Here is a 14,658-nt window from a genome sequence, read left to right as displayed (position 1 = left end):
CATTGTGATATTGGCATTTTATTTTCAAACCCTTTCCTAACGATCCCCAATATGAATTTTGCCTTTTCCACAGCTATGGCACAGTGACCCAATATTTTAATGAAGCTACCCACCACAGGTGGTATCAATGGTTAGTTATTCTCATTCAGAATGTGAGTCAGAAAGCTTGCTTAACTGCTAGAAGTAAATTAAGCAGAGAATTTACAACCCGGCTGCTCTGCATACAGAAAGTCCCATATTTAATCCCCAGCATCTACCGCAGAGCTTTTCAAACTGTGTGTCGCAACACGTGTGTTGGCTGGAGTGTGTAAATGTGTCACGCAAACACCCCCCACATTCCTCACAGGGCTGGAAAGGGGTTAGTTTAACCTCCGGTTTGCTAGTAAAACTGAAGTACCGTGTCGCGAAATGATGCATGACTAAAAAGTGTGTCACCAACACAAAAAGTTTGGAAAGCGATGATCTACAGGTAGGACTGCCAGAAACCTCTGCTTAAAATCCTGCAGAGCCTCTGCCAATCAGCATAGACAATACTGAGCTAGATGGACCAATGGCCTAACTCAATATAACGCAGCTTCCTATGTTCCTCTGTAAATAGATTATGATCAATCTGAAGTCCTCTGTTCACTGGTAATGATTCAGTCCATAATATTCGAGTAAGAATCACCTCACAATGCAAATAAGTGAGGTGAAAATTTAACATGACACACGAAGAATTGGAAGTTTGCTAGGACCATTTTTTCACAACGATGGATGCAATCTTTTGTCATAATATCTCTGCATGTGATTTTTGGAATCAACATCAGCTTAGTCATGCTACTGTAGTAAATACAAACACTCCCAGTATAAAGGAACAAATGATTCCGAAATGTTAATGTTATCGCTCAGCCGGCATTAATAAGCCGGTATCACCAGTTTGTCATTGGCCCTTTGAGAAGTATGATTTTCACACTGTGATTCCAAGAAGAATTTCACAAAGGAAGGCATAGACTCCATTAATTGGCTGTGTCTGGGAATGACGCTCACACTCTCTAACAATCACTTGCAATTACATGAACTGTACTTACAAAAGCCGGGCTGCTCTGGTTCACTTATTGTTTTATATCCAACTTCTTTTTATCTGATAAATTTTACCTTGCTATTAATTGTGGTGCACATGCCGACTGCTAAATAGACTAAGAGAAAGATTGTGTGTATAAAAGAAATGTTTTTTCACTCTTTCATAAATAAACCCTTTGGGAACCGCTGCTAAGTGGCAACTATAAAGATGAAGAGACCTTTGACACCTTACAGACTAATTTATTGCAACTCTTTGACATTGCTTCCTGTACTTCCTGCTTCGGGTAATGCTAGGCGGTCCTCTTCAGTTCCTCAAGCAAATGAACTACCTCTAACTCACAGTAAAGAACGCAAAGAAAAGGAAAAGAGGCTTGCTGGATCAGACCAAAGGCCCATCTTAGTCCAACAGGTTCTCCCAGCAGCCAACCAGATGCCTCTGCAAAGCCCACTCGAAGGATATGAGTCACCCTTGATCTCCAACAACTGGTATTCAGAGGTACATGAAGACTGGAGGTAATAGAACCTTAATCCTCCATGAATTTGTCTAACTGTTTTTAAAGTTGATCAGGTTGGTAGTCATCACAGCATCTGTGGCAGTGAATTCCATAGTTTAACTATGAGCTGCGTAAAGATGTGCATCATCTTGTCCATCCCAAATCTGCTACCATTTTGCTTCAGTGACCTTAGTTTCTAGTGTTATGTGTGAGAGACAGACTTCTCCCTAACTACTTTCTCTACACTAGGCATAATTTTATACAGTGGTACCTCGGGTTAAGTACTTAATTTGTTCTGGAAGTCCGTTCTTACCCTGAAATTGTTCTTAACCTGAAGCACCACTTTAGCTAATGGGGTCTCCTGCTGCTGCCGCACCGCAGGAGCACGATTTCTGTTCTCATCCTGAAGCAAAGTTTTTAACCCGAGGTAATATTTCTGGGTTAGCAGAGTCTGTAACCTGAAGTGTATGTAACCTGAAGCGTATGTAACCCGAGGTACCACTGTACTCCCTTTTATCTCAGCTAAAACCCCCAAAATATTACAAACTTTTGCTCATAGAGGTAAGTGTGCTTCTGCCTTTTTCTGCACATTTCCCATCTCTTCAGTACCTTTCCTGAGGGGCATTGACCAGAACTATGCATAGTATTCCAAGTGCACTATAGATGTGATGAAGGCATTATGATATTTGGCCTTAAAAAGAAATATTTTTTCCTAATGATCTCCAGCATGGAATTTGACTTTTTCCCAGCAACCTACTCAAATATGAGAGGTCCCACTGGTATTGGCATTAAGCCAGCTCTTGAAGCCCCTTGTTTCCCCTCATTCCTCCTCATCTCCTGTCTTGAACCTCCTGTTTTAATTCTTTGCATTTCTGTTTTAACTCTTATTTGTTTTGCAGTTTTAATGGGCTTTTATTGTATTTAATCATTCTCTATGGCAGCCCCTAAGCTATGGTATTGACTTCCTACAGAGGTGTGTCTGCCACTTCCGTTATATAGTTTTACATTTGCTGAATATGTATCTTTTTACCATGGCTTTTGACAGCTGCATTAATTTTTTTAGGACCCATCCTATAGTTTATCCAAATTAGACTAATTCTGATTACGCAGAAAATGCTGGTCGTTCAGGTCATTCAGACCTGAACAGAATTGGACAGGCTCCAAACTAATCCAAACCAAATCTGGCTGTTTTCTGAAGGTATTCCCATCCTGGTCAGAGCATAAGTGAGGAATGTTTAGCATTGGAGCCAACTCCTAGTGGCCAATTTGTATTTGCCCCCCCCCCCAATATTTGAAGGGACTACCCTTCTCCCCATTTGTCATTCAAATGGTGTGTGCCTGCCACATCTTGTGATCACTTATGTGGGGCGGGGATTACCTGCCCCTCCCCAATATTTTATTCATGTTGGTACCCCTGAATTGCTTCACATGTAGTTCATGGGGTTGATATTTTTCTGACCTCAGGCAAATGGATGGAGCTAGTGGATACCACTGTTGATACCAAGTATAGATAAGTTTGATTTCATACTCAAATCAGGAGCTCAGTCAATGAATTTCATTTTGTTTGTAAGCTGCCTTGTGAGGACCATACCCTGAAAGACAGCCTGAATTAGAAAGAGCCAGAAACTGTATTCGTTTCTCCACAGAGAATATTTAAAGGTTTCTTCAGTGAAGGATGCTATCCTCTTAAACAAAAAGAAGTAACAAAATAGGATCCCTAACTTAATGAATTGCAGCTAGTCTATTGTGGTTGTTTTCCTTTAACTCCCACAGCCCCGATGGATTTTTTCCTTCTTAAATCATCATTACTGTGCATACTGTCATTTCTTTCATACTAGTGACCTTGCCAAATGATCAAACTTTTCTTCAGCTCTCTAAGTCTTGCCTTCTGCCTGTGGCTCACATCCTGCTACTTAATTGAGAGCCAGTGTGGTGTAGTGGTTAAAAGCGGTAGACTCGTAATCTAGTGAACCGGGTTCGCGTCTCCGCTCCTCCACATGCAGCTGCTGGGTGACCTTGGGCCAGTCACACTTCTTTGAAGTCTCTCAGCCCCACTCACCTCAAAGGTTGTTTGCTGTGGGGGAGGAAGGGAAAGGAGAATGTTAGCCGCTTTGAGACTCCTTCAGGTAGTGATAAAGCCAGATATCAAATCCAAAATCTTCTACTTACCACTCATTTGTTGTTGTTACCAGATTCTTAGAACTTACACCTCTTTGTCAAAACTCCATGAACTATCCCTTCAGCTTGTGGGGCTCATCAGATTAAATAAGTTTCAACAACAATGATTTCTACATCCACATAGTTGAGCGCACACCTCTATAACTAAATAGATAGGGAGCAGTGATGGTTCTCTCCCCTGAGACGTCTTCCGTTTTAATTGCATTTCTTTCCTTTGATAAGGCCAGTAGCTTTGCTTCTAAGTGTTCAATTAATTTAGAAAGAAAGTGAAGTCTCCACAGTAATCCGGCAAGAATGTTTCTTCCCATGAGCTTTTAGAAAATAAAACAATGAGGCCTTTATCCCTGGACAACAGCAAAGCGGCAAAGTGAGGATTGAATCCCATCGACCCCAATAGCAGAGTGTTTCATCACCAAAGGGGGGGGGGTTTGAAGAAGACAGACTTGTAAATGCATGCTCACTTGATGTTTCATTAAACTGTCCTTTCACCTCCATTCTTGAACTTCGTTTTCAGCTGTCACACCTTGAGCAATTAGATATCGCCACATTAATTTAAACACAATTTAGCCTTCAGAGCAGATCAAGACATGATGCATCAGACGAGTAAGGCACAAAAAGACACAACACTCTTTGAGGGACAAAGGCTACATCAAGAACCTGGAAGGCATACATTAAAAAGGCTGCTGGTGGTAGTGAAGATAGATAACTTAAATCTTTTCAAACATGTGCAACTTAAGGAGACAAAATGAGCCGAGATCCATTTAATGGACCTTCAGAGGCAAACCTCAACTCTGTTACACCTAACAGAATTTCGCTTTCTAGAAGTCTCTCCAGAGCACAGTTGTTATAGGTGAGATGTCATCTGACAAGGTGAGGCCTGCTCATCAACCAGCAGCAGGCACTGTATCCAAATGCTGGAGACAAACAATGGCAGAATGCCGATACTCTCCTCTGGTGCTTGCGATACAAAACTCACAAGCTGTGTACAAAACAGGGGTAGGACATCTTGCTTTATGATAGTGCTTTATGAAGGTGTTCCTATTAATTTAAATGGGACACTTTTTGGCAATGCAAATTGCAGGTATTTTGTGTTGCGCCCATAGCAGGGAAGAGAGTGCTAAAACTCCTACTACATATCCTGACACCAGGGTCCTGACCCATATGAGGGGCCCATGTTGGCTTTTTGTATAAGTGAAGGAGGGCTAAATTACTAATGGCATGTGTAGTACAGTGGTACAGCTAAGTACTTAATTCGTTCCGGAGGTCCGTTCTTAACCTGAAACTGTTCTTAACCTGAAGCACCACTTTAGCTAATGGGGCCGCTGTGCCGCCGGAGCACGATTTCTGAAGCAAAGTTCTTAAACTGAGGTACTATTTCTGGGTTAGCGGAGTCTGTAACCTGAAGCGTATGTAACCTTAGGTACCACTGTACAGGTTTAAGCCTTCCGTGACATTAGGAATCCAACAGAAGTAAAGCTATAATCAAAATATCTATGGGTATTATCAGTCATGCTTGATAGTATTCCATATCTTGGGCTGTAGGACAGGCATAACGATGAGGTTTGGTTACTTTTGCCAGTTAACCAAAAAACTATGGAGTGATAAATGGTTCCATTTGTTCTCTCTCACATGTTGGAACTTCCTCAACCCAAAACTTCATCTTATTCCAGCAAGAACCAGTTCATTCATTGCCTGAATTCTGCCACCTTGTCACCAGCTACCTGGTTATCTGTATTTAAAACCCCATCGATAAGACAGGAGGCAATTGCACATTTGAATGAATGATTGACAAAATGAAAGAAAACTTCATTACAGGAAGGTTAGCAGCACAGTCCAAAACAATTAACTACTATTAGAGAGGGAGGAGCAGCTAAAAGAGCAGAGTACATTTCAGAGCAGTGAAGAGACCCCCTGCAGCTTGATTGCTGTCTGTTAAGGGGAGCATTATGCTTCTCTCCTACTTTGCACATCCAAGAGCAATATTTAGACAGAAAGCCCAGCCTTGGTGAATGTTCTCCAACACTCTTAGCAGCATCAGCAGGTGGATGTGCAGATTAATTGCATGGGGGCAATAGTGTGAAGTGTACTGGAGAAGCTTAATCTGCTATCCTTAGTCAGGGATTCGACACAAGCACACACACACACAGTGGTACCTCGGGTTAAGAACTTAATTCATTCTGGAGGTCTGTTCTTAACCTGAAACTGTTCTTAACCTGAAGCACCACTTCAGCTAATGGGGCCTCCCATTACCGCCGCACCGCCAGAGCACAATTTCTGTTCTCATCCTGAAGCAAAGTTCTTAACCTGAGGTTAGCGGAGTCTGTAACCTGAAGCGTCTGTAACCCAAGGTACCACTGTGTGTGTGCGTGTGCGTGTGTGTGTTTATGTTCAAGGATTACTATGTAATAAGATTTTTTAATTTTAAATAGAGTAAACAGTTTCCTCTATACAATATGTTTGGGGGACAACAATGAGTGAGGGAAGATGATTCTGAGATACCTGAGATTTGTTTTGTGCTCATGTAGCAGAGATGAGCAGGGATTATTTTATAAATGGTGTGCCATTGTGACTTTTCCTATTATAAAAGGTCTACACATAAAGAAGCCCCATACCCTTCATATCATAAAAAGCTTTCAATAATAATTTGAAACAGGGTGATGTGTCAAGCTGCTCAGCTGCCTGAGAACCACGTTCTCTTAACAAGGAAGTCCCCCCCCCCATTATAGTTTTAAAAGGAGGAACAACAAAACCGCTTCACCACTGTCTATCTAAAAGCCCAGAAAAGCTTATTTTGGGTCAGAGGAACCTTTCCCAGCCTGAGGGAAACTTTCCAGAAGCTACATGCCAATGGTTGGAGAGGCCAGAAGCAAAAAATGGGTGAAGCAATGGATGAGACACCTACGTTAGTATAGTTGGCTACATTTTGGCCAGGCAAAAGTCGACACACTCAACACATACACACCCGCCCACTCCACCCCATCCTTCATCCAGACAAGGAAAAAGGCATTATCACAGTTCAAGCCAGGTAAAGTACTTGAGGAGAGTACAGAACAGTTTCTATCCAAATGCAATTTTGGTTTTAAACGCAGTGTAAGAGTTTGGATTTGATATCCCGCCTTTCACTCCCTTTAAGGAGTCTCAAAGTGGCTAACATTCTCCTTTCCCTTCCTCCCCCACAACAAACACTCTGTGAGGTGAGTGGGGCTGAGAGACTTCAAAGAAGTGTGACTGGCCCAAGGTCACCCAGCAGCTGCATGTGGAGGAGCGGAGATGCGAACCCAGTTCCCCAGATTACGAGACTACCGCTCTTAACTACTACACCACACTGGCTCTAAGGTAGTCTCTATGGGAGTATACTGTATTTAATTATGGGGTATCAGAGTTTTTAAGGGGCTAACCAGAATGGGATAGCTGGGATAGCAGGCTTGTTGGTTTTTGAATGTATTATGTAGATTTTTTCAATTTCGTTGTTCTGTATGGGACAATGACAATAGAGATTATTGTATCGTAAGGGTGTGTGTCCTGGAGTGGAGGCCTACCTTGAGTAGCCTGGGTGGCCAGATTTGGCCCCTGGGGCTCAGGTTTCCCATCACTGGCTTATGGCTTAATTTTCTTGCTTTTGCTGAACACAGTTACCTCTCTGAGGCTTGTTACAATGGAAGGCACCAGATTTAAAGTGTATTTGTAAGTTACTGAGAAATGAGAAGGTCATTCTGCCTCTACTTGCAGGCCTCTGCTTCTTTACCACAGTATTAAGTGTCACACGGCCAAGTCCTTGTATTCTTACAGAAGAAGAATACAAAAGAGGAAAGCTCTTATTTAGAGAGAGCCACTTTGCTAAGGAAATGCTCCTCCTGTCACATCGCAGCAGCCCAAGCTGGGACTATACTGTATTGGCCCAAATATAAGCCGCACCCAAATATAAGCCACACCTTTAAAACTGGGGGGCGGGGGAGAGAAAATAAGAAAAAATACCTGAACATAAGCCGCTACCTTCCTCGCTGCTCCTGGCTGCATGCTGGGGGGGGGGAGCCATGTTGTGTTGCCGGTGGCCCTTCCCCTTCCTTACTCTCTCCCTTCCTGACCTGAGGGAGAGGATGAGGGACTACGCACATGGCGGGCGCTGCTTAGCCACACTCCTGGTGCTGTTTGCCCCACGCTCCTGGCTGCATACCATAAGGTCGCGAATATAAGCCGCACTTTAACTTTTCACGGTCGGAATTTGGGGGGAAAGTGAGGCTTATATTCAGGCCAATAGGGTAAATGGAAGGTGAAATGCTTCTCCCGAACTAGGAATTAGTTGTGGCAAAAATAGGGAGTGTTGTTGGTCTAGTCAGGCTGCCTGCCATTATTTTCTCTTGTGCTGGTCTCGGGAGTTTGGGGAAGAGAGGAGAGTAGTAATTAACAGAGAAAAAGCTCTCATGCCTAAGAAGGAATTCTGAACTTGGGCCAGCCAAGAATACCATATATATGGAACAAAAAGCTGGGTTTGGGCCTGTTTTGGCAGGGCACTGAGGGAAATTGTTCTGGGCTCACCCATGGAGGGGGCTCACTCAGCATTGGAACAGTTGCATTGTTGTCAACTGTGAGAAGCAACCATCTCTGCTTGCTGCCGCTCTCATCAGCTGGGCTGGGCCTTCTGGGCTGAGCTCCAGAACCTCATAGCCCTAAGCTCTCTTCAGAGGACTACCAAGACATGATGAGACCAGCAGCAAACCAAAGTGGCATCAGCATCCTTTCTCTTTCCTTAGTTTTAAAAACCTCTTATAGTCAAGGGGCAGCTAGATGGGCGTGTGCACAGTTACTTATGTTCATTTTATTACTATTATTATATTTATATATTGTTTTCTGCTACAAAATTATATTCATTTCCTGGTAAATGTGGTTAGCTTCAGAGCAGCAGATGTAAACTCAGTTTATTCCTGTATTCATAATGGTTACTGTGATTTAAGTGAATTTAAAATGGGAAACTACACATGCTCAGTTTTGAGTGGTTTGGGGTTTTTTTAAAAGCAGGGTGACAAAAGCTTTTTATTTATTCTGAAATATTGGGAATGTAGAAGCAGTTGCGTGTGTGAGAGAGAGCAAGGAGGTAAGAGAGAAATGTTAATTGTGTGCTTCACAACAAAAGGAATACAGTGGTACCTCTAGATGCAAACGGGATCCGTTCTGGAGCCCCGTTCACATCTAGAAGCAAACGTAACTTAGGGAAGTGCTGGGTGAGATCCCATGGACAGTAATACTAAAAGGAAAGGGAGTTCATGATGGCTGGGAGTTTGTTAAGAGGGAGATAGTAAAAGCACAACTTCAGGCAATACCAATGAGACGGAAACATGGAAGGTGCCTAAAGAAGCCAGGGTGGCTATCTAAAGAACTTTTAACTGAGTTAAGATTAAAAAAGGATGTGTACAAAAAATGGAAAAGGGGGGAAACCACCAAAGAGAAATTCAAACAAATAGCCAGCACGTGTAGACACAAAGTCAGAAAAGCTAAAGCACAGAATGAACTCAGGCTTGCTAGAGAGGTTAAAAGCAACAAAAAAGGCTTCTATGGGTATGTTCGTAGCAAAAGGAAGAACAAAGAAACAGTGGGGTCACTCAGAGGAGAAGATGGTGAAATGCAAACAGGGGACACAGAAAGGGCTGAACTCCTCAATGCCTTCTTTGCCTCAGTCTTCTCCGATAAAGAAAACAATGCCCGACCTGAAGAATTTGGAGGAAATGATTCAGCAGAGGAAACACAGCCCAGAATAACTAAGGAGATAGTACAAGAATACTTGGCTAGTTTAGATGTATTCAAGTCTCCAGGGCCAGATGAACTGCATCCAAGAGTATTAAAAGAACTGGCAGATGTGATCTCAGAACCACTGGCAGTCATCTTTGAGAATTCCTGGAGAACAGGCGAAGTCCCGGCAGACTGGAGGAGGGCAAATGTTGTCCCTATTTTCAAAAAGGGGAAAAGAGAGGACCCAAATAATTACCGCCCAGTCAGTCTAACATCAATACCAGGGAAGATTCTGGAGCAGATCATTAAGCAAACAATCTGTGAGCACCTAGAAAGGAATGCTGTGATCACCAATAGTCAGCATGGATATCTGAAAAATAAGTCATGTCAGACTAACCTGATCTCATTTTTTGACAGAATTACAAGCCTGGTAGATGAAGGGAACGCAGTGGATGTAGTCTACCTTGATTTCAGCAAGGCATTTGACAAGGTGCCCCATGATATTCTTGTAAAGAAGCTGGTAAAATGCGGTCTTGACTATGCTACCACTCAGTGGATTTGTAACTGGCTGACTGACCGGACCCAAAGGGTGCTCATCAATGGTTCCTCTTCATCCTGGAGAAGAGTGACTAGTGGGGTGCCACAGGGTTCTGTCTTGGGCCCGGTCTTATTCAACATCTTTATCAACGACTTGGATGATGGACTCAAGGGCATCCTGATCAAATTTGCAGATGACACCAAACTGGGAGGGGTGGCTAACACCCCAGAAGACAGGATCACACTTCAAAACGACCTTGACAGATTAGAGAACTGGGCCAAAACAAACAAGATGAATTTTAACAGGGAGAAATGTAAAGTATTGCACTTGGGCAAAAAAAATGAGAGGCACAAATACAAGATGGGTGACACCTGGCTTGAGAGCAGTACATGTGAAAAGGATCTAGGAGTCTTGGTTGACCACAAACTTAACATGAGCCAACAGTGTGACGCGGCAGCTAAAAAAGCCAATGCAATTCTGGGCCGCATCAATAGGAGTATAGCATCTAGATCAAGGGAAGTTATAGTGCCACTGTATTCTGCTCTGGTCAGACCTCACCTGGAGTACTGTGTCCAGTTCTGGGCACCACAGTTCAAGAAGGACACTGACAAACTAGAACGTGTACAGAGGAGGGCAACCAAAATGGTCAAAGGCCTGGAAACAATGCCTTATGAGGATCGGCTAAGGGAGCTGGGCATGTTTAGCCTGGAGAAGAGGAGGTTAAGGGGTGATATGATAGCCATGTTCAAATATATAAAAGGATGTCACATAGAGGAGGGAGAAAGGTTGTTTTCTGCTGCTCCAGAGAAGCGGACACGGAGCAATGGATCCAAACTACAAGAAAGAAGATTCCACCTAAACATTAGGAAGAACTTCCTGACAGTAAGAGCTGTTCGACAGTGGAATTTGCTGCCAAGGAGTGTGGTGGAGTCTCCTTCTTTGGAGGTCTTTAAGCAGAGGCTTGACAACCATATGTCAGGAGTGCTCTGATGGTGTTTCCTGCTTGGCAGGGGATTGGACTCAATGGCCCTTGTGGTCTCTTCCAACTCTATGATTCTATGATTCTATGATTCTATGTAACCAGAGACGGCACGTCTGCGCATGCACGTGTCACTTTTCGCTGCTTCTGTGCATGCGCGTGACATCATTTTGAGCGTCTGCGCATGCGCAAGCGGCAAAACCCGGAAGTAACACACTCCATTACTTCCGGGTTGCCGCGGAGCGCAACTCGAATGCATTCATTCCAAAGCACATTTCAACCCGAGGTATGGCTGTACACCTAAAGACCCTCCAGTGCTCCTTCAGCCTTTCAGAACCCCCATAGGTCCCTAAAGCCCAAGGCTGCCACAATCAAAATTAAATTCACTGCCAGGAAGGTTTGGCCAGCAGGCACCACCAATGCCATTTTTTGAACTATGAACAGCCCTTTTACATGCAAGTTGCTGCCAGTGTCCTCCAGGCTCTCTGCTCTGCCCCGCCAGATTCTGACTGGCCAGCAGATTCAGAAAAGAGGCAATGAGAAACGTGGGGGAACAATTCTAATTGGCCACTACCAGCAGAGAAGAGAGACCAATTTGAACATGTTCCATCTCTTCTCCCTGCTGGTAATGTCCAATATGAACTGTCCTACAATTCTAATTGGATGCTACCAGCAGAAAAAAAACAACAACTAGTATTGATCTCTGGTACATAAACCCATACAAAAAGAGGAATTGGTTGGCATCTGTCTGTCTCAGGGACAATGGAAGAGTGTGCTTTTGGGAGTGAAGTAGGAATCATATGCTAAACATTACCTTGAAAAACCTGTCAGACTAGTTGGTTCTGCAGAGAAGATGGCACCCAAAATCTGGTCTGTTATGCCAGAGAGTCCAAAGAGAAAATGGTGGTTATGTCAGTGCAGTGGCAAACTTTTTGATTATTTTTTTTTAAAGGAGGAAACCTTTTAAATATATTTTATGGCAGTATTCTGACATACATTCCTTCGCAGATTTGGCAGCATCAACGAAACCCTAAACGAACAGCATTGGATGTTTCTGGGATAAACCTTCCCTCCTTTCCTCATCACCCTTGTCCATGACATGCAAAGAACATCTTTGAAGAAACTGAAGAAGAGGCAAATGCGTCGCCATCAAGTGGAAGCCACTTATTCAGATGTAAAATCAAGAACATGGAGACACAAATCAATTTTCCCAGATGGAAAACGTGACTGCAAGCTAACTGGCACAGACAAATTCAGGGCAGAAACATGCTGCAGGATCTTAAATAAACTTCGCATAGGAGAAGTGAGCCTGTGTTTACGCAGAAGATGTGCAAATTTATTTGTGTTTCTGCCAGGACTATTTCCTAAATCTTTCCTCTAGTCCTTTATAAAATAGGTCCTGTGGAAGACCACTCACTGCTACCCCACTCTGCCCAGACGATGTGGTACTATCTTATTCTACTCTGCTAAGAACTCTGCTTTGCTTGTTACTGCTCAGGCAAGGTGAACTGGGGTTCAAAGATGGCAGAACAACCAGACCCCCACCACATAAAACATGCACATACACATATGAAAACGGAGTTTTGCTTTCATGTATGGACATATGCTGCTCTTGTCCCAGGAAAACTTATGTGGGGCAGGCCCTTGGTTCATTCCCTCCACTAGGTCATTTGAGGTTTGGCCCAAACCCTTGAAAGGCTGTCTATTCAAGGTAGGGTTTTGGAATGCGGAAATCAGTGACCAAGAGAAAGTTTGTTCCTTTGTGGAATGGTTGCATAGCCCAGCGCATCAGGACTCCCAGGCAAGTAGAAGTTGATTTGTTAAGTCAATCTTACAAATGGATTTCAAGAGGGACCTTTCCAGCAATGGGGCTTAGAAGCCTCTCATCTATTATGTTTATAGCTCTTTCTCTGTACCTGGGATTGACTTTATGAAGAAAGATCTCTCAAAGGATCACACAGGTCAGCAATAGCAAAGCCTATTTTTTTCCCTTTTTTGATTTTGTAGGTGGCTGCAGTTGGGTATGGGAGAGCTGATCTCCCAGCCCTGCTAGACGGCCACTACCAGAGCACATCTTTCGGTTTCAGTAGCATTATGGCTTACAGATCAGATGCACTGCACTTCCAGGCCCATTTATTTATATGATCATTATATAGGCTGAGCAGATTATTTCAGAAAGTGCCATTCCCGGGTTTGAGGCATGTGCCTTCCCCAGATTCACAATGGAGCCATTAGCCAATACAGCCATCTTGCTTTCCCTACCCCAAGCCCAACCAGAAATAGTAGTAAAAATCCTCAGAATTCAGCTGCAAAGCTCCCTTCTGGAAATCCCTCTTATAGTCAGATTTAACTGTGTTACTAAAAACACAGGCAGAGAGGGGATGGAATGACTTGCTTTCCAAATAGCAATTGCTGAGCACTACAAGGACACAGTAGAGGGAGCTTGTAGAGCTATGAGAAATGTAATGAGATGGCGTCCGTCACAGGCCCCATGCACCTGACCGCATAACCACATTTCTTACAATGCTCCAAATTACCGTACTGTATCAATTCATACAAAACATCACGTTTTCTTCAGAACATTGTGCTATGCTTGTGAAATATAACAATGCACTTTGTTTAAACAACATTGTTCATGCTGACGAAAATCAGAATTGTCGTTCCAATTGCACTGGAGCACATGCTAGTACTGCAATGAATCTACCTACCCAATTTGGATAAAATACCTTTATTTTATTTTTGCTGCCGATACTGTGGATTAAACATCTTTGCATGCGCTCACCATCTAATGCATATTTACTTTTTGGGCAAATCATGCATGCAAACTACTAGGTTTCTTTTATAATTTGAGGAGCAGCAGACAAGGGCAGGAGTAGCAAGGCAGAGGAAGACAACTAGGAAGTAGGAATCGCAAACTGTGAAGAGGCAGTTTGCTCCAGCATCTTTAGCAATGCTTTCCCACCTCCACCCTTTATCTAATAAACATTATTCCTGATCACAAGGACTACGAACCTGTTTTCCATGGCCCAGAAATGCACTGTACTGATTCCAATTCACTCTGATCTGGTAATTTTGTATTTCTCCTCAATAGTCTAGGAGAACATAGAGGAATGGATGAAAATATACAAAGGCAGCCTAATTCCAGACTATTATCAATTATTTACCCAGATAAAGAAACAGCTGCCTCCTCTTGACAATGAAGAACAGACTACTCCACTACCAGCCAGCACTTGGATTAGTTAACATGCAACTGCTGGCATCCCCAAGGCTAGCACCTCACATTGGAAATAAGCAGCTGTTTATGAATAACTGGACGGTTTTTCCTGCCCCAACCTCTCTGCACATTGGAGCCACCCCAACAAAAAAGACAAGAGCTTCCTTCCGTGTGAAGCCAGCACATTCATGTGGCAGTCTCACCAAGACATAGTATTTGCAAATTATCACAGCCTTCCTTAAAGCAAAGTTTGGAAAGCGGTAGAAATTGTGGCAATCAGAAATGAGCTGGGAATTATGCAAATCAAGCTTCTTTGGTGGCTAATTTCTGTTGTTCCCGTAAACATGCCCTTAGATTTCCTGCCGGATCAAACGGGGAGATGGCATAGCTCAAAACGCATGGCCGCTGATTCAAATGGCACCCTATAGTGAATTCCCACCCCAGCTCCATAACATACAGTAGAAATTGTATC

The sequence above is a fragment of the Podarcis tiliguerta genome (genome assembly GCF_965153285.1).
Source record: "Podarcis tiliguerta genome assembly, chromosome: 2".
NCBI lineage: Eukaryota > Metazoa > Chordata > Lepidosauria > Squamata > Lacertidae > Podarcis > Podarcis tiliguerta.
Note: the sequence above shows the minus strand (reverse complement) of the source record.